The sequence below is a fragment of the Vipera ursinii genome, assembly GCF_947247035.1.
Source record: "Vipera ursinii genome assembly, chromosome: 1".
Taxonomy (NCBI): domain Eukaryota; kingdom Metazoa; phylum Chordata; class Lepidosauria; order Squamata; family Viperidae; genus Vipera; species Vipera ursinii.
In genome coordinates, this window is record NC_139512.1 from 174,696,225 (window position 1) to 174,717,807 (window position 21,583).

A 21,583-nucleotide genomic window follows, 5' to 3' on the forward strand; every position below is an offset into this window, starting at 1 on the left:
TCTTCCAACTGTTATTTCTTGTCCTGCCCTCAGCTGCTTTGGAGACTAGTTTGGCCTCCTCTTCTCTGTAACAGCCCCTTAAGTACTGGAACACAGCTATCATGTTTCCCCTAATCCTTCTCTTTTATAGGCTAGACCTACCTAGCTCTCTCAACTGTTCATCATACAGCTTAGCCTCTAGATCCCTTGTCATCTTTGCTGCTCTTTTCTGCCTGCTACCTTGGGCTTTGGTATCTCTTTTGTATTGTGGCAGCAAGAACTGGATGCAGTATTCCAAGTGCAGCCGCACTAGTGCACTATAAGGTGATACTGTTACTTCTCATGATTTTGATGCTATCCTTCTGCACTGGCTTTTTTGGCAGCTGCACGCACTCGTGGCTTATATTTAAGTGGTGGTGCATTAGATCCCTATCACAGTTACTACTGTTGAGTCAGGTACCGCCTATTCTATACCATCACTTTTGATTTTTCCTGCCTAGGTGTAGGGCCTTACTTTTTCAACACTGAACCACTTCTTGTTGGATAGGGCCCAATGCTCAAGTCTGTCAAGAGCCTTTTGAATCTTGAGTATGTCTTCTAATGTGTTGGAAATTCCCAGATTGGTGTCATCTGCAAATTTGTTGAGTTCCCTTTCTATCCCCTGGTCTAAATTATTTATAAAGATATTGAAGAGTACTGGGCCTAACACAGTGCCTTGAAGTACCCCACTGCATGCTTCCCTCCATGTAGATATAGTTCCATTGTGGACTACATTGAGTGCAGCTGGTCAGCCAGTTATAAATCCATCTGGTGCTGAAGCTATCCCACATTGTCAGGCACAAGAAACAGGGTTAGGTCCTAAATGAATAGAAGTTTATTTCATGCTACCTCTAAACAAAAATATGAACTACTAACAGCCAAGGCAAATTAGTGGTAGATAAGAGTCATTGGAATTCAAAGAGGGCAAGACTTAGATCTCTTGTGTCTAAACCGATGATGTGTTTGACTCCTCCCTCAGGCTTAGCCTGGTCTTTTCCTACATACATTTTTTTAATCTTTCCAAAAAGTAGGCTGTAGTCTACTTTGTCAAATGAAGTCTACTATGTCCATAGCATTTTTCCAATCCTTTGTCAAAGAAGGCAGTAAGATTTGCCTGGTTGCCTGATTACATCTGTTTTTAACAAACCCATGTTGGCTTCTAGTTTCTAGGTGCTTGCAAATGTTTATCTTTTCCAAGATTTTCCCAGGCTGGTCTGTAGTCTCTTGGATCTATTTTTTCCCTGTTTTGAAGATTGGAACCACATCAGTTCTTTTCCATTCCTCTGGTAGTGTCATTACGGAGGAGGAGGAGGAACTGGGACTGTCTGACGGGGATGGCACATCTCACTTGGAATGTTTGGAGAGTCCAGGGGCTGGGGACGTTGCTAGAGGTATCAGCAGGGAGGGGCAATAAGTGCAAATGATTGAAGCAGTGTTGTGATACTGTACTATACTCTGCCTCTTTTCATACAAATGATGGTCAAATAGTGTGACACTGCTTTTATCTTTTTGATCAAAATGGTGTGTCCTGAGCCCCTTGTACTCCCCACAGCTGTTCTTGCATTGAAAATTCTCTCCCAAATTTTTTCTTTCTTATGCTAATCTAAAATCATGTAAGAAAAAATGGACCTGAGGGACCAATTTCAAATGGCAAAATTACCAGGTGGGGAAGTTTTAATATAATCAGCAGAACAGATTTTGAAAGATAGGACAAACCATTGATGTGAATGGGAAGATTCTTACTCCTCATGAGCCCCCCCCCCCACACACACTTTTATCAAAACCGATTCTGTACCAATCATTCCACTTCCTCCCTGCAAACAAGGTTGCAAATGTGGGTTTATTGCCATAGCTAAGTATCAAGAGAAATAGCATGTGAGGAGTTTGAATGGAGAAATTACCAGGACAAAAGAGACCTGTGCTTTCTATTCCTTTACTTCAGATTCCTTCTCTACCACAATTGTTTTGACTGAGATACTATTATCTGCATTTAAATATAAGTTCAAGTGTGATTCAAAAAGAGGGAGCAAATGTTACCATTTTATGAGGCTTTGGCATGTTTCAATACTTGGACTTTCCTGGCAGCAAAGAAAAGACTACCTCAGACTTATAAAAAACATGTTCCCTGTCACTTAAGCTCAAATTACTAAAATATCCAATTATGGAAGTATATCTGAAGATGAAAAATTTCAACATATAACTTAAACATTTTAAATACCACTGGTATGTAAACACCTGAACAATATACTGTTATAATTCAGTAAGTACTTTTCCTAATGGAGTAACACATATTATATGAGCATATTTAAATTCTTAGGCACTCTATGAAATGGAAAAATAAAATGACTGACTTTTGGCTGAATACATATATTTTAAACATGAACTATACAGATGGATTTATTTTATTTTTGCTCTCTTTCCATATTTTTCTCTACACTTCTGACATCCAAAATCATTTTAATGCTTTTTAAAGCTTTTATGTTATACTTCAAATGTTTTAACACTACTGTCCAAGTCTTTTGTAAATGTTATTTTTCCCAGCTGGTTTCGAAATGGCAGTTGTGTTCCAGAAGAGTTTCCACTAATTCTCCAAATGTTCACTAAGCCACCTAATACAAAACGAATACTGGAGCTCTGTAATTAGAAAAGAACTCAGAATCAAAATACAGTGTATTAAAATATGTAAATGCAAAACATTCAAATGTTCCAAAGTATGAATTTTGACTGCCCCTATATACAGAATAGTTAGAAATAATATTCAGCAGACTGCAATTACAAAAAACACTTGTATAAAAAAAACAATAATCAGATGAGAATGTTATTTTGTAAGTAATAGCAAAACTATCACTGATTTTAATAAACCCAAAATGCATGTTTGGAGGCCAAAAAATGAAGAATCAGTAATGTGGTTTCAAACTATCATCACATTACTAGAGCACTGTTCCATGAATGCAGTTCACTACACATTTATAAGGGAGAAAATCCCACTGAACTGGTATGCAGGTAAAAGAAACAAAATGTAATCATTTACCTATAACCCAGCTATTGTTAATTTTCTGTTGTTTGCGCTCTGTACTTTGCTCAGAGATAACTTAAAAGCTGATCAAGGAGAAAGAAAAAGCTTAGTTGTAACTTTAAATATGTTCACCATAGCCTGAAATTTATGGCTGCAAATGTATCCACTCAAGGAGAAAGTTCCTGGCCAACCTGCCAGCAATTGTGTATTCGAAGCATAAGCCTTGTAACAAGCTGTAACTGAACTAACCTGATAGATAAAGAAAACACATAAAAGAAATCTTTTAGCCTGAGAAAATGCCTTAGCTATAAAAAGAGAAAAAAAATATTAGTGTACCTGTCTTAATAATAATATATAAAGTTGGAAGGGACCTTGGAGGTCATCTAGTCCAACCCCCTGCTCAGGCAGGAAACCCTATACCATTTCAGGCAAATGGCTGTCCAGTCTCTTCTTAAAAACCTCCAGTGTTGGAGCATTCACCACCTCTGGAGGCAGGTTGTTCCACCGGTTAATTGTTCTAACTGTCAGGAAGTTTCTCCTTAGTTTTAGGTTGCTTCTCTCCTTGACTAGTTTCCATCCGTTGCTTCTTGTCCTGCTTTCAGGTGCTTTGGAGAATAGCTTGACTCCCTCTTCTTTGTGGCAGCCCCTGAGATACTGGAACACTGCTATCATGTCCCCCCTCGCCCTTCTCTTCATTAAACTACACATACCCAATTCCAGCAACCGTTCCCTATATGTTTTAGCCTCCAGCCCCCTAATCATCTTGGTTGCTCTTCTCTGTACCCTTTCTAGAGTCTCGACATCTTTTTTACATCGTGGTGACCAAAACTGGATGCAGTATTCCAGGTGTGGCCTTACCAAAGCATTGTAAAGTGGTATTAGTACTTCACTTGATCTTGATTCTATCCCTCTGTTAATGCAGCCTAGCACTGTGTTGGCTTTTTTGGCAGCTGCAGCACACTGCTGGCTCATATTGAAGTGATTGTCTACTAAGACTCTGAGATCCCTCTCACAGTTACTACTATTGAGCAAGGTACCACCTATACTATACCTATGCATTTGATTTTTCCTGCCTAAATGTAGAACCTTACTTTTTTCACCATTGAATTTCATTTTGTTAGATAGTGCCCAGTGTTCGAGTCTGTCCAGATCCTTCTGTATCTTAAGCCTATCTTCTGGAGTATTGGCTATTCCTGCCAGCTTGGTGTCGTCTGCAAATTTGATGAGTTCCCCATCTATCCCCTCATCCAAATCATTAATGAAGATATTGAAGAGCACTGGGCCCAGAACAGAGCCCTGGGGCACCCCACTACACACTTCCTTCCATGTAGATGTGGTTCTATTGAGGACCACACGCTGAGTACGGCCTGTCAGCCAACTACGAATCCATCTGGTGGTAATGCTATCTAACCCACATTTTTCTATCTTATCAAGTAGTAGGTTGTGATCTACTTTATCAAATGCCTTACTGAAGTCCAAGTAAATTATATCTACAGCGTTCCTCTGGTCCACTAATTTTGTCACTTGGTCAAAGAATGTAATAAGATTTGTCTGGCATGATCTGTTTTTGACAAACCCATGTTGACTTTTAGTGATGACTTTGTTTGCATCAAGGTGTTCGCTGATTTGTTGTTTGATTATCTTTTCCAGAATCTTCCCAGGTATTGAGGTCAGGCTGATAGGTCTGTAGTTTCCTGGATCTATTTTTTCCATTTTTTGAAGATGGGAACTACATCAGCTCTCTTCCAGTCCTCTGGTAGTTCCCCAGTGCTCCAGGATCTTTGAAAAATATAGTTCAGTGGTTCTGAGATCACGTCTGCCAGTTCCTTGAGAACCTTGGGGTGTACTCCATCTGGTCCTGGTGATTTGAACTCGTCTAGGCTGGACAGGTGCTCACTTACCATTTTCTTGCCTATCTTAACTTGCGTTTCTATTCTGTTTTTTATGGCACTGGTTTTGGTAGGTTGGACTGTTTTTTTCCCTTTGTGTAAAGACAGATGCAAAAAACGAATTAAATAGTTCTGCTTTCTCCCTATTGCTTGTCACCTTCTTGCCACTTTCCCCCACTAATGGACCAATCATTTCCTTAACTTTTTTCTTGTTTTTTATATGTTGAAAGAAGCTTTTTTTTGTTATTTTTTACTTTGGTCGCAAGCCTTAGTTCATTTTGAGCCTTAGCTTTCCTCACTTCATCTTTGCAGGCACGGGCTATTTGGTGATATTCTGACTTATTTATGTGCCCCTCTTTCCAATTCTTATACTTGTCCTTTTTATCTTTCAATTTATCAGAGAGTTCTTTATGCAGCCATGCTGGTTTCTTTTGAGAGCTGTTATTTTTCTTCTTTGTTGGTATTGGTATCTTTTCTCCCCGTCTCTCTTTGTTGGTATTGGTATCTTTTCTCCCCGTCTCTCTGCGTTAGAGACAAAAGATTAGAAAACACCCAATTTGGGCTTTGATCAAAGAATAAAGCTGTTTCTTTTGCAGTAGCCTGGTGTTCAGAGTCTTATTGGAATTTATTAGGATTCTGAGCTGAAAAACCTTACATGGGCCTATAATATGAAATATTGGGTGTGTAAGAGGAAAAGCACACTCCCCCAGAGAAAGAAATATTTTTGGAAAAATTAAAAAGCAGAATATATTTCCCAAAGGAATACAGTAATGGAGAAAGAAAATCTTAAAAGTCAGAAACCAGCCTCTAGAAACCAGCCTCAGCCCCTGTCCCCCAGGCAGAGGCCAGGTCTGTAGAAATGCAGACTTGATAATCCTATTCAGAAAGGTGGGAGCCAGGAAGCTTGGAGCTGATGAGATTAGAAAGACAAAGACCCCTAAAATCTACAACCTCCCCCCCCCCCGAAAAAAAACTCTAAAGACATGACCTTTAGGACATAATAGAATTAACCCACCACCATCAGAATACTAGAAGGGCACGCTGAACCTCAGGTCAAAGTTCATGCCACAGGAACAACTCCAAACACAAAAGCCCAAGACAGCATAAAAACCTACCACTCCCTGCTCCATTGCGGTCAGCTTTCCCAGAGCCACATTTCTGATTGGCTCTGCTCTTCAATAAACTACAACCGTCTTTCTAAAGCAATCTTCATTTTGTTTATTCCCGGCTTGGACTGGACCCTGATGAAGATTTTTCTTTCAACAGGTCCAAGCAAAACTCTCTAAAATCTGGGTGTGACGGTACCTGAGAGCATTTTCCTGTGAGTAAAAATGAGTAGGACTGCTTGTTTATGGTCATTTTTTTAAACCAATATTCAGATAAATAAGTACAGGCGTTACTCAGAGAAGTAGGTTTATTTATTAAATTTTTATGCTGCCTCTCTCTTCTACAAGGTGACAAACAGCTCTGATTTATTTAAATAAATGAACTACCACTACAGATGGTGTAGTTGTGACCATACACTTCTTTAATCAATAAGTATGCAGTCAGATATACTTTTATCTTCGAATTTTAGGGTGGCTTGGTCATACTTAACGTTGTTTAAGGAGATAATCCGGCCTTTCTGAAAACAGATCATCTTTCCAGTGAGCATGACTGCACTACACATTTCCCTTTCACTGGCTGTTTTTGCCACAAGTTTACTATTTGTCTTCGAAGGGATTTACCACGACGACTAGCACATCTTTTCACAAGTAAAAAGAGAGCTTGGTTTGCTCCTAAATATCAGCAGTAACATGTCCCAGGCGTCTGAAAAGCAAGTCTCACAGTTCCCGAATATTTGAGGAGGAAAGAAGCACAACCCCTGGACGCATCACATCTGACCACGGAAAAGCTGCTCTAAAACGGTTTAAGCCAGGGCTCTTCAAACTTGGCCCTTTTATGACTTGTGGACTTCAATTCCCAGAATTCCTCAGCCAGGCACGCTGGCTGAGGAATTCTGGGAGTTGAAGTCCACAAGTCATAAAAGGGCCAAGTTTGAAGAGCCCTGGACTTTAAGCTCTTGTCCTGTTAAAAAAAAGAAGAAGAAAAAAAGAAAAGAAACGGATTAGGACACGCCCGGCTGTGAGAAACTCCTCGTTACTTTTTTTTTTTTTTTTAAGCCCGTCCAAAATGCCTCAGCTAGAAAATATGTTGGCTGCGTCCCACCGAACTGTTGTTACACAGTTACACGACCAGGCTCCCTCACTTGTGCAGAGATCCAAGCAGCGGGCAGCAACGTACACACACACAAAAAAAATGCAATGCTGCAGGAAGCCGCGCTTTGCCTTCAGTTTGGCATGCAATGGGGGAAAGGGTCTGCGGAGAGTGACAGGTCATTTCATCATGAGGGGGAGGGGAGGCAATTAAGAGAATGCATTGGAAGAGGAAGTGAGGCTCTTCCCTCCCCCCCCCCGAATCTGTTCTATAACGAGGAGAGGGTATGTGTGTGTGTGTAAGTATAGAGCAGGGGTCAGCAACCTCGGCTCTTTTATGACTCGTGGACTTCAACTCCCAGAATTCCTGAGCCAGCATAGCTGGCTCAGGAATTCTGGTAGTTGAAGTCCACGAGTCATAAAAGAGCCGAGGTTGCCGACCCCTGGTATAGAGGAAGGGAGGGGAAAACCCTGCGAGCTGGGAGTGACCGAGGAGGGCTCATCTGGGCTTGACTGACGAGCCGAGGGAACTTGAATCGCTTGTAGAAGCCCAGCTTGAACGGAAAGGACGGCGCTCGCCCGCCCGCCCGCCCGCGTCCAGCTACCCTGCTCCAGGGAAACGACAGTCAAGGAAGACGCCGCCTCTTTGGTATCAACCCTTCTACTTCGCCACTCGCCTCTCGCTGTCCTGTTGCTGCTGCTCGTTGGGAAGTCCCGTCTCGCCTTGCCCCGGGCCGCGTCGCTCAGGCGGGACCGGACCGCCAGGTAAGGCAACCGCGGCAAGCGCTCCGACCCCGGCTGCCTTTCTGCTTTGCTGCCCCATCCGAAGGTAAACGGTGACAAAATGAATTCGGGGGAAACGGATGGGAGACCCTGGAGGAGCTGGAATCCAGCATTACCGGTGGAGGGAAATACTCGCGGGTTCGCCCTTCAGACCAGCTCTGGTTGTCTTGGGTCAAAGCGAATTGGAATTAAATGGGTGGCGCTGGGAGGAGCGGGGCGAAGAAAGAGAACAGAATCGAGTTTAATTGTTGAACGGGAAATTATTGGGGTAGGTGGCCCACTTCTCCCTCTCCCCCCTCCCCCTCCCTTCCCTCCCTGTGTCACACACACACACACACATACACGCACGAACAAAGACACACTTTCTGCACTGTTACTCTCTTGTATTCTTTCAAGAGCCGGGGTGATCGCAGTGTTGCACTTTTGAGGAAATGGCACAGCGATCCCTGAAAAGCAGTAAAGGGGCGTGATCCTGGAGGCATTCTTGGATCATATCGGAGCGTGCGTGGGAAGCCCAGAGATGTTTGCTTATTAACTCACTAGGCAGGAACTGTTAACCCTGTTTTGTTTTTGAGTTTCGTTTTGCACTACAGCGCTGTACAGTATTAATGCTCCGCAAGTAGGAATCTGACGAGGCACCTACATTAATTCTTGTATTTTCAACTCCCTTGCTGTAACTGCCCCCCCTCCCCCGAATAAGGTACTTTCTAAAGTGTGTGTGTGTGTGTGTGTTCGAGGTGGCTTGAAAACGTGATTGATTGGGTAGCTTCTGAAAACTGCAGTCAGGTATCAGGGCAGCAAAGCTGCAAAGCTGCAATATTTTTCAGGAAAGGTTGCGTTATATTTTTTAAGTGGAGCCGCTCAAAATTGTAACTGCAGAATTCTGCTTAAGTTAAAAGGCAAATGGAATGGTGAATGAATGGTTTCCCTGATTTCCATCAAGATTCTGGCTTTTTAAAACTATGATTTCAGGAGCTGTTCACATTCCTCGTCCTTCTTTATATTACATTTTTTTACTGCCACAGTCTTGAGATTCGTTAACTCTTTACTGAGAGCAACAGGAGGATTGCATTTTTTTCCCCTACTTTCAAAATGCATACACATCTTATTTAGAATTTTTTTTTTTGCTTAGGTTTGTAACTCAATTACAATTGCTGGTTTCTCTGTTGATAGGTGGGAAGAATAGGAGGAGAACTTGTTTGTTCACATGCTATTACAAATGCAAATACTGTTGCATTTTGAGATGCCAAGTTGATATGTCATTGGCCAACATTTCCGATTACGTGCCTTAAAAAAAGGGTTTGTATTTCAATAGTATCCACTCACTACAGGATACAAACATGAGCCAGTGTTATTTCTATGTATTCTCATATAATTTTATTTAATCCACAGCTGCACATGCAAAAATGTTGCTAAAAAGATACAGTAACCCTATGAGTCTTTAATCTTTGACAAAAAGGCAGATGGCCGCTGATTTAAACTTTGGAGCTTCCTTGCAGTGTTTGGGGCTTTTCATCATGCTTTAGGAGAGGGCCATTTAATTATTTATTTGGGGATGAGAACAGGGTTCTAGAGAAGGAAAAAATGTAGTGTCAGAAGCAGGAATTGGGTTGCTTGAGAAGTAATTAATTATACACATAGACCCCTGAAGCATTATGGAAATGAGAGTGCAATGGAATAAAAACGGGAGCCTTGGTGGAGCAGTGGGCTAATGCCTCCTTAAGTAACACCAGCTGCCTGCAATTAGTGCAGGTTTGAGTCCCACCAGGCTCAAGGTTGACTCAGCCTTCCATCCTTCCGAGGTAGGTAAATTGAGGACCCAGATTGTTGGGGGCAATAAGCTGACTTTGTAAAAATGCCGCTTGGGTGGGGGCCAAAAGCCCTAATAAGCAGGCATATACATAGAATGAAGGCTATTGCTAAGCACATTGAGTTGTGCTTCTTAGATTGTAAGCCGCCCTGAGTCTTCGGAGAAGGGCAGGATATAAATGGGATTTAAAAAAACAAAAAACAAATAACACTGTCAAATGTAAAAAAATGTGATACTAACTTAAAATAATAGATATTCCCAATAACTGGATATTTCCTAATATATGTCTTGCCTTGTTAATATTATAGAAACATTCAGTGAGGAATTGTAATCTAGCCCTGGTTCTGAATGCTGTTTCTCTGACCCTGAACCTAGAAACATAATTAAGACAAAAACATGACATTTTTAGTAAATCTCCTAATTCAGGTATTTGCTGTGTTAAATATGTTAGGTTGAATACAGAGAATCTACTTTTTCAGCAGATACTTACGTAAGGCCGTCTGCACCTTCCTCCATTTCAAATAAGATCCCAAATTACTTAGAATTGTTCAGTTAATTCCATTAAGCAATGGATGGTAATATAAGATTTATCTGAGTTATATCCTGTTTCTCCACAAACAGATGGTGGTCATGGCAGCCAACCAATAATGTTAAATCATAACATTAAAAATACAACTAAAACATCATTAGCACACACACTAGGGGGGAAAAAACTAGAAAATCACTTCTAACTTGATCAGCCACAGCCTACTTGAAAAATACTTTTTATTAGTTTGATTTTTTTTTTTGCTAAGGCGCTCAAAAACCTGAATGAGAATGTCATCTCTTAAATTGCCTCCTCTGTTGAAGATATGAATACCAGGGCAGGCTGCTAAGGGTGAAGGTAGTCTTCTCAACTTCCCTTTCCAGATTATAACCATTACTTGAACTGAACTTGAACCAGACTCTTCATCAGTTAAAAATTTCAGAGCAGGGAATTCCATGCTCCCTGTAGACAAACCTCTTTCCAATCTATTGACAACCTTCAGTTGAAGTTTCCAAGCCCCATATAGATAACCTTAGCTATGTGAGTACATTGTAAGAGTCCAGAATTATTTTGAATGAATATGTATAAATAAACCTACTCTGTATCTATGTTATATAATTTATATTTATAGACTGAAATGGACTTTTCCTTAGAATGTTTCCTTGTAAATGTCCCATAAATATGTCCATAATAGACTGTGGGCCCTCCTGCCACTTCTTGTTCAGACCTGCCTATTCCAATTTCTTTCAGTTGTTAGAAGGAATAAATGTTCTGGCTTCCTTCCAGTATAACTAAAATTGAGTAAAGCTTTCTTGTTTGTTTCTTTTGTTTGACTTTGTTGGGACTTGTGGTCCTGCTCTTGTTTTGCCATGCATCCTAATTCCTTTGTCCATCATCAGTCTTCACTGCAGCTTTCACAAAGGAAGGGATAGAGGCAGTGGTTTTCTTCACCACGGACCCCCTTTAATTCCTTTTGTGGCCATGGATCCCCAAGACTTAACTCAAGATTAGATCATAACATTTCAAGCCTTCACAGACCTTCTGTGATGACATTGCGGCCCTCCAGGGGTCCGTGGACCACAGGTTGTGTGAGAATCACTGTTCTAAGTGATCGTGTTCTGAACTCTTCTCATGACCGATAAACACAATTGATTAAAGGTTGATTTTCCTTGTTTGTGGAAACAGCATGAAGGGTTCTCTTGCCTCAACCTCATTCCCACCCCCTCTAGTTTAAGTGAGCCATTAATTCACTCTTTCTCAGTCATAACCCTAGAGCAGTGGTGCCCAACCCCTGGTCCGTGGACCAGTACCGGGCGACGGCATGCCAGCAACCAGTCTGCACAAACAAGGAAAGACCCATCCGCAGGATGCAAGCAGCACACAAAATCATGCCCCCTCCAGTCCACGGAAAAACCTCTCTCCACGTAACCGGTCCCTGGTGCCCAAAAGATTGGGGAGCTCTGCCCTACAGGCTCTAGAAATCAGATTAGCACAATTGTGCAAATAATGCAGTTGTAAAAATACTGCCATGTTACCATTCCATCATTGTAGCTAGCAGAAACTTCTTAATAGAAAAGTTTGTGTCGTCACAGCAGTATGGCTACATTTTATAATGTGTCTGTTTGTGTCTATTTGCACATAGTCAGAAAAATGTAGCCATGTATTAAAAACACAGAGGAGGAGAATTTGCTGGCAAATAATTTATCTTGTTTTGTGTGGAATGGGGCAAGGGTGTTTTTGTTATGCCTAGAGCTGTGGCAGCTCCAGGGGCTTGAAAAATGATTAATATTTTGAAACTGGCACAAAAGGTTTCCTTCAAATATGTTGTAAGGGATTGTAAAGGGAAAACAAAATAGAAACAACCATATGAAAATATGCTAAGAACCAAAAATCAGATATAATCTTAGAATAGAAATTGTGTTTGAAAGACTCCAAAAGTATGCATTTTCCCCTAGAATGGTAGACAATGGTGCAGTGTTTGCTGTAAGTTTCTGATGAGTTATTAATAATCTACAAGAATATTTATAATTAATATAAACCATTAGGAATGCTTTCTTCAGTCGGGGTTTAAGTTACTTTGAGTTTGAGCCTTGAGGAATCCCAGCTTTGTTGGTTTCCTGGCATTTTAGAAGTATATTGAAGATTGCACTCTTCCACACAAGAATTCTGTGCCCACTTAAAAGCAGCTCTAGACTTCTGAGTTCCCATGATATCAATATAGTTATATTGTAGAGCTGAGCTTATTTCTTTTCAAGTAGGTCAACTGCATTAGGAGCTAATTTGGGTTTAGTTGGTTGGGCATTTTAAAGACAATGCTGCTACCTTTGATCCAATAGAGACCTCTTTGTTTCACATCTCACAATTCCTATACTTCCAGTAAGGAAATGGCTATTTTCAGGGCTTACTAGCTTTCCCTCAATAATTCCACCCAAAAATCCTCTTTCAATGGGTGGTGAAAGTTAGCAAGGCTTTGTTTTTGTTCCCCCCCTTTTTAGTATGGAAACAACCAGTGTGCAAAACCAACCTATTGCGTTTTCTCTTGTTTCCCTGTGTTGTGCAAAAAGAATTTTGTTGGTGCAGAATCTGTGGTAGTTTGGTTGCTGCAGTGATTTCTATCCAGTTTACAAATCGAGAAGAAATTATGAATATCACAGATCACTTTCAAGATTCTTTTGAGGGCTTGGAGGGTGAAAAAGGTGGTAATAGGAAAGTGCCCGTTATATGTGGGAAAACTTATCTTTTCCCCAAGATATTTAAGGGTACGTGAATAATTTGAAAATATTAAGGGTATCATGGTTTAAAATATTCTGTAACTAATATTTAATCACAATTAATGCTGGTTTTTTGGTTCTTAGATAAAATTACCACTGAAAAGAATGGGGTTCCAGTTACAGCATTTGCTTAAGTAACTACCCTGTTTTATTTTTTCAATTGAATTGAATTTATTAAATTTATATGCCGCCCTTCTCCCTAAGGACTCAGGGCGGCTCACAACAATAAAAAGTTAAAAAAACATAAAATACAAAATTTAAAAAAGAATTAAACAGGAAATGTAATAAATACATAACAATTAACCCAATAAAACCAAATTTAAAACTATAGTCAGTCCAGGCCCGATTGTTGGAACATCCATGTCTTCAGGTCACAGTGGAAGGACCGAAGGTCAGGGGCCATCCGCAGCTCCAGAGGCAACTCATTCCAGAGGGTCGGCGCGCCCACAGAGAAGGCTCTCCCCCTGGGGGTCACCAGCCGGCATTGCTTAGCCGACGGCACCCTGAGGAGGCTGACTCTGTGGGAGCAAACCGGGCAATGGGAGGTTGACAATGGCAGCAGGTGGTCTCGCAAGTACCCCGGGCCTAAGCCATGTAGGGCTTTAAAGGTAATTACCAGCACCTTGAATCGCACCCGGAGGGCAACCGGAAGCCAATGCAGCTCGCGCAGGAGTGGTGTAACATGGGAGTATCAAGAAACTCCCATAAGCACCCGTGCGGCCGCATTTTGCACCAGCTGAAGCCTCTGGGTACACCTCAAGGGCAGCCCCATGTAGAGAGCATTGCAGTAATCCAGGCAAGAAGTGACAAGGGCGTGGGTGACCGTGCATAGGGCATCTCGGTCCAAAAAGGGGCACAACTGGTGCACCAGGCGAACCTGTGCGAAGGCCCCCCTGGTCACAGCAGTTAGATGATTCTCCAAGTTAAGCCGTGAATCCAGGAGGACACCCAAGTTGTGGGCCCTTTCTGAGGGGGGCAATACCTCCCCCCCATCAAAAGAGATGGAACATGTTGGACAATACAAGATGCCGGTATCCACAGCCACTCGGTCTTGGAGGGGTTCAGCTGAGCCTGTTCCTTCCCATCCAGACCCGCACCGCCTCCAGGCACCGGGACATCATGTCAAGGGCATCACAGGGTTGGCTCGGGGTGGAGATGAACAACTGGGTATCATCCGCATATTGGTGATACCTCACCCCAAAGCCATGGATGATCTCACCCAGCGGCTTCATATAGATGTTAAACAGGAGGGGGGAGAGAACCGACCCCTGAGGCACCCCGCAAGTGAGGGGCCTTGGGTTAGATCTCTGCCCCCCTGCCAATACAAACTGTGAGCAGCCTGAGAGGTAGGAGGAGAATCACCGTAGAACAGTGCCTCCCACTCCTAACCCCCCAAGTCATCGCAGCAGGATACCATGGTTGATGGTATCAAAAGCCGCTGAGAGGTCAAGTAGGATCAGGACAGAGGAACAACCCCGGGGCCAGCCAGAGATCATCTACCAGTGCGACCAATGCCGTTTCTGTGCTGTAACCTGGCCTGAAACCAGACTGGTGCGGGTCCAGATAGTCCGCTTCATCCAGGAATTGCGGGAGCTGACATACCACAACACTCTCAACAACCTTCGCTACAAACCGAAGGTGGGAGACAGGACGATAGTTATTCAAGGAGGCTGGGTCCAGGGCAGGCTTCTTGAGAAGGGGCCTCACCACCGCCTCTTTTAAGGCGGAGGGGAAGACACCCTCCATCAATGCAGCGTTGACAACTGCCTGGAGCCAGCCCCCTGTCACTTCTCCGGCGGCCGAAACCAGCCAGGAGGGACATGGGTCCAATAGACAAGTTGTAGCGCTCAGTCTACGCATAATCCTGTCCACATTTTGTGGTAACAAAAGAGCAACATTGCTAAATCGGAAAAGAACCAAACCAAAAACCACATATCCAAATATACTAAACTACTTGTAGTAAGCTCAGCCCTCAGACATTAACCGCTGGCTTCTATATTTAAAAAGAAATGAAGCAAAAGGGGAGATTCCCCCTTATTCCATTTCAGCTTTAGGGAATTTGCACCAAAAGAATATATCTTAACTGTAAAACAGAACTCACCAGTTCTTTATGATCTGGTGCTTTCTGTTGCTTTTTTGAGTATTCCACCTTGGGACTGATTGGTTTGTTTATATCCCTCCTTTATTATTTTTGCAAATAAGGCGGCTAACAAGTCCAATATTCCTTCCTCCTTCTATTTTCCCCATAGCTGTGAGGTGGGTTGGGCTGAGAGAGTGACTTGGCCCAAAGTTACCCAGCTGGCTTTCATGGCTAAGGCGGGACTTGAACTAGTTAATGAATAGTTCATGCATCTATCCCAGCACAGTGCTTCTTTCCATGCTAATTTTTGAGCCAGTATTTTTAGGACTCCCCCTAAATATATAAATAATAAATCTCTTTTAATATTATTTGCAATGATGGCTGTTTTGATAAATTGTTGATTAATTAATTCCTTTGTTTGTTTAAAGCCCCATGGATTTTAAAAGTCATGAGGCCAATATTTCTTGATGAAAAGGAATAATTACATTTTAAGGCAAAGTCAAAAGCCCCAATATTTAAGAGTGATAGCCACTAGAGGTTCAACCAAGGAAATAAATAAACACAGACACATGCTGGCATAACAATTTTCCCTTATGGGACAAAATTTCTCCTCATTAAGTTAATTGGAACCATCTTTTATACGCAATATTAAAAATGCAAAGTAGGGCATTTTGCACACAGAGTATAATTAAACACATTGACCCTTCTTATAAAATGTTGCTTATTAAGGTATTGTATGTATGTTTGATAAGAGAAGGAGGGGAGAGACTATAGCATGACCAGGAGAACAGCATTCATCCAATTTTCATTTTGAATTATTGTACAGTTTCAGTAGAAAAATAGGAACCACTACAGTGGGAAGGTAACAGCGTTCCGTGCCCCTTTGGCGTCTAGTCATGCTGGCCACATGACCACGGAGACGTCCTCGGACAAGCGCTGGCTCTTCGGCTTTGAAACGGAGATGAGCACCGGCCCCTAGAGTTGGAAACGACTAGCACGCATGTGCGGGGGAACCTTTACCTTTACCTTTACAGTTTCAGAACACAAGACGTTTAGCAGGCTTAGGCTGATGTTTGCGTGTTAATTCTAAAAATGTTTTTCTTCCATTAATTTTTTTCCATTGTAAAAGGGAAATTTATTTCAATACACAGATCCTAACACTGGTGCAATATTTTTAGCAATATTAGTCAAATATAGCTTGGCCATAAATATTGTCACAATATTTCCCAACCATTTATTTATTATTTCTTTTCAAACCTGGTGATGGGGATATTGAGTATCTTTTCCAAGATTTTTCCAACCACTGTGTTACTCAACCCTTATAATCTCAGAAGAAAGTGGAAGGTGTCCTGTTATTTTTCTTCACATCAGCAGAGTTGAAAAGCTGAAGAGTGAAAGCTATTGCTCCAGCTTAAAAAACCCTCAGAACTTCATTTCACAAAAGTGAAAGAAATCTTTTTTTTTTTGCCCTCCAGCTGGCCCAGTGTTGCAGAGGGAAATTGACAAAATAATTTTTTAATCCCACCCATTGTGGTTTTGTATGAGCTACTGAGGGGGAGCTGTGAAGCTTTTGCCTAGCATTATTTTTCCCAAGAAATGAGGTTCAGGAGCTGGAAGAAGCTATGAGGCACAGCATCATAAAAACCTTGAAACAGAATCCCCAAACTAGCTCTTTATTGCTTTCATTGATGCTGCAACTAAATCAAAGGCAAATCAGCTCAACCCTCCAATCTTTGGGGGGAGGTGTTCCAGATTTCAATATAGAGCAAACAGCTGGGAAGTGAGATATCATGGGTAGCTATATAAGACAGGTTGGCCTCTCATTTATTAAGAAAAAGGAAAACATGATTAAAAAAATAGATGTAGATTTGCAGTGCTGATTTTACACTTAAATGCAGTTGTAGGAAATAAGTAAGAAATTTTATTTAAAATACATCATAGTCAACAGAATGGGGAGATTTACTGTATCTTTACATTGATGTTGAGAACGACAGCCTTTAAATCGGGATATTTGGATGACATACATTGAAGTTACAAAAATATATACTTTATATAGAGAGAAATGCAATATGAAAAGGAAGCACCAGCTATAAGGAAGAGTTCCCAAAGAATGTTTTGATCTCTTAACCACTTGGTATTTTGCTTGAAATGACATGCTAAGTTAAATAACAGCCCTTAACAACATTGTGGTATTCTGCTTGTTTTTGAGCTGGTACTGAGTGGAAAAAAAAATATCAGAACAGAAAAATACCAAAGTACTTTTTCGTTGGATATTCCTGTTTTAGTGCAAGTATATATGAGAAAAAGAGTTTTTGTTTTTAAAGGCTACAAGATTAGACAGTGCTTTTTTTGTAAAAGAAAAAAGTGCCGGAACTCACAAATGTCATACAACCCACCTTGCCTACCCTACAAAGTTCCATCCAAAAAAGGTGCCGGAACTCCGTTCTGAGAGTTCTATGAAGAAAAAAAGCCCTGAGATTAGATATAAAACTTCAGCAAGGTAGTCCATCAGTTGAGTGTTATAAGGTCTGCTAAGATGTTAATATATGTAAATTCTGTAATATATTGGCAATAAAAATTATTAAAAAGATTATTGCACTCCCTGTGCACTTTTATTTATTTATTTATTTTATTTTAATTCCATTTATATCCCGCCCTTCTCCGAAGACTCAGGGCGGCTTACAAGCTTAGCAGCAGCCTTCATTCTATGTATATGCCTGCTTATTAGGGCTTTCACACACACACCAAGCGGCATTATTACAAAGTCAGCTTAATTGCCCCCAACAATCTGGGTCCTCATTTTACCTACCTCGGAAGGATGGAAGGCTGAGTCAACCTTGAGCCTGGCGGGACTCGAACCTGCACTAATTGCAGGCAGCTGGTGTTACTTAAGGAGGCATTAGCCCACTGCTCCACCAAGGCAGTGTAAGGACGATCATTATTAGCAGTTGTTGAAAGAAACTGATTCATTTGATGGTTGATGATGTGCCGTCAAGTCAGTGTTGACCCTTAGTGACCATGATCTGCATGATGAGTGGTTTAATTGCGCATGCCCATGATGGCGGAGGTGCTGGGCTGAGCTCCGTGGAATGTTTCCAGTTTTGGCGTCCTTACCGGTCTTCTGGGGTTCCTGTGAGCCCGCGAAGATGTTTTTCTTCTGTGTCGTGGCTCGGAGAGTTGATTGATCTGAGAGAGAGAAGAGGCGGCATGTTGTTGGAGCTACAGCCCTCCATTTTCCAACTAAGCTTCGGTGTCTTCATCTCGGAGGCCCTGGTGGAGCTGGGAGGAGCCGCGGCTTGGAGGGCTCCGAATGGTGGATCCTCGGGACTGATAGAGCCGCGGTCTAGAGTGGCCTCCGATATACCCGTTTGCTGAAATGGAGACTGACTCGGCGTTGGGATAGAACGGTGGAGTGATTGACAGCGAGCGGAATGGGGAGCGTTTTGCAGGCTCGTGGCCTCTGCGCGGTCTGTGGAGGATTGTTTGAAGTTATTTTGGCTTGTTTTCGACCGGGGAGGCCTGCGGCTGGCGTGGGATTGCCTGACTTCAGGTGCTGTGTGTGGCTGGCTGGGTGACGTGCTTTTTGCCTATGGTTTTCAGCCCCCTGCATCGGGGTCCATCGATCTGCCGTCCGGCGTCTCCTGCTCTCCCCACTTTGCTCTTCCCGCCTTGAGATGAACTCTGCTCTCCAACCTAACTATGGTTACCCTCAAGTTAACCTTGATAACTGCTGCTCTTCTCTTTCTCTCTCTATGGTCCCTACTGAAGCAAGAAGGTCCTGGACGAGCCTCTGTGAGAGGGCAGCTCGTATATGTTATCATCTGTACCAACCACCATCTGCTGCCTCCCTAGAGGTGAGAGATCTAGGGAGGTATGCCTTTCTGAGTTGGTATTTGTCCATCCCATGGTAGATCTGTGCCCTTCGTGAGAGGGAGGTGCCTGTTCTATTTCGGAGTCATCTGATTGGTACCCAGCTCAGTGGCAGGGAGCTGGTGAACTGGACAATCTTGACCTTGGACACTCTTGACCAGCTTTTCAGCTTTCCAACTTTTGACTGATGGACTGCCTGACTGGACTCCCCCGGACTAATGGTTTTATCTTACTCCAGCACAGCCTTACTGGCGCTCAGGGGTGCCCCCCTCTCCTGGGTGCGACCCGCCTGCCTTTCCATCAGACCTCTTGATGACAGGCCCAATTATTGGGACCCCGAGAGATGGCTGGGCAGGGACAGGAGCCTCTCTTCCAAATTTAACAAGAGGCCCCTGGTGTGTTTTTTAGCTAAATGTTTTGAGGGGTTAGGGAGGGGGGTGGGTTTATCGGCTCGGTTGGAAACTAGGGGGGTTCCGCCAACCGTTTCTCAGACCAGGTCAGGGATTGATCGCGCCGTGGTGGGAGTTGGGCTGGGGGCCTACGGGGCCCCGGGGCGGGGTGTGGGATTATCTATTTCCACGGCGGTTGGGAATGGCCGCAGGTGTAGGAACAGAGGGCCACATCAATTCCCGGGGGTGCGTCCCCGCTGTCTTCAAGCGGTGATGCACTCCGACCCTCTGATTTCAGCACGTGGTACCGGGAGCGAGGATGTGCAGCCACCTGAGCTCAGGCTCGTGTATTTCAATGCCAGGTCCATTATGAATAAAGCACCTCTCATCCGTGATCTGATTGAGGAGGAGCATGCGGACCTGGCTTGCATCACGGAGACCTGGTTGGGCCCAGAGGACGGAGTCCCCCTGGTTGATCTTAGCCCATCAGGTTTCCGGGTGCTGCACCAGCCTAGGGCTCAGGGTAGGGGCGGTGGAGTGGCAGTTGTTGTGAGGGAGACCCTATGTCCGCGGGAGGCCACCACAGTCCAGATAGCCGGGTGTGAGTCCCTCCTCCTGAGATGTGGTCCCAGAGCTCAGTTGGGCTTGCTGTTGGTGTATGTTTCACCTAGACACGTGGCAGCAGCCCTGCCTGAGCTTCTCGATATCCTCTCAGGGTTGGTGGTTGAGTTCCCCAAACTGCCCTTCGTGAGAGGGAGGTGCCTGTTCTATTTCGGAGTCATCTGATTGGTACCCAGCTCAGTGGCAGGGAGCTGGTGAACTGGACAATCTTGACCTTGGACACTCTTGACCAGCTTTTCAGCTTTCCAACTTTTGACTGATGGACTGCCTGACTGGACTCCCCCGGACTAATGGTTTTATCTTACTCCAGCACAGCCTTACTGGCGCTCAGGGGTGCCCCCCTCTCCTGGGTGCGACCCGCCTGCCTTTCCATCAGACCTCTTGATGACAGGCCCAATTATTGGGACCCCGAGAGATGGCTGGGCAGGGACAGGAGCCTCTCTTCCAAATTTAACAAGAGGCCCCTGGTGTGTTTTTTAGCTAAATGTTTTGAGGGGTTAGGGAGGGGGGTGGGTTTATCGGCTCGGTTGGAAACTAGGGGGGTTCCGCCAACCGTTCTGCAAGGTACTGGTAACAGTGTTTAAAGCCCTTCATGGCATGGGGCCGGAGTACCTTAGGGAACATCTGCTGCCGGCATCAAGCTCCCTGCGCCCTGTGCGTTCCCACAGAGAGGGCCTCCTCAGGGTGCCACCGATCAGAGAATGTCGATTGGTGGTCCCCAGGGGGAGATCCTTCTCTGTGGGCGCTCCGGAGCTGTGGAATCAGCTACCGGTAGAGCTCCGGATGGCGCCCGATCTTCGCTCCTTTCGTCGCGATCTCAAGACGTTTCTGTTTGTTCAAGCCGGCCTAGCCTGATGGGGATTGGTGGGGTTTTTATTCTTGTGTTTTAATTTTAACTTGGTGTTTTAGAATTTGATTCCAACTGTTTTAATATGGGCAATTATTTAATCTTGTTTTAACGTTTGTATTTAGTATTTTATTCTGCCCTGTGAACCGCCCTGAGTCCTCAGGGAGAAGGGCGGTATATAAATATTATTAAATTAAATTAAATTAAATTATTGTTTTGGGTGACTTCAACCTACCATCCCTGGGGGGATCATCTGAGTTAGCTCGGGAGTTCATGGCTTCCATGATGGCCATGGACCTGAAACAGGTTATTCTGGGCCCAACTCACGGGGGGGGGGGTGTCACACGCTCGATCTGGTTTTTCTATCCGGACGGTGGTTAGATGATCTTGGGGAGGGTTCCCCAATTAATTCACCCCTGTCATGGACCGATCATCATCTCCTGCGGATGGTCTTCCGTTTTGCCACTCCCTGTCGTGGGGTTGCTGAGCCAACAAGATGGTTCCGCCCTAGGCGCCTTATGGACCCTGAGCGGTTCCAAACGGCACTTGGGCCCCCACCTGCCTCCTTTGCTCACAGCTCGGTCGATGCCTTAGTGGAAGCCTGGGAAAGGGCAGCCACAGAGGCACTCGACCAAGTTGTACCCATGCGGCCCTTGACCCGACGCAGATCCCAACGGGCCCCATGGTTCTCCATGGAGCTCCGTGAGATGAAGCGTCGGAGACGGGGCCTAGAGAGCTGTTGGAGGTCCAGCCGATCCGAATCCGACC

At 43.7% G+C, this 21,583-nt stretch overlaps 1 protein-coding gene across 5 annotated transcripts in view; it reads left to right on the plus strand.

Moving 5' to 3' along the window:
* The first annotated feature begins 7,654 nt into the window (after positions 1 to 7,654).
* The window catches only part of SPATS2L (spermatogenesis associated serine rich 2 like), a 60,436-nt gene continuing 46,507 nt past the window's right edge, over positions 7,655 to 21,583 (plus strand). For 3 of the 5 annotated variants that reach the window (XM_083349984.1, XM_083349987.1, XM_083349988.1), the window contains exon 1: positions 7,655 to 7,947. The gene's annotated coding sequence lies outside the window, so the exon portion shown is untranslated. The remainder of the gene's footprint in view (positions 7,948 to 21,583) is intronic. The other 2 variants (XM_083349985.1, XM_083349989.1) reach the window with 2 other exon arrangements.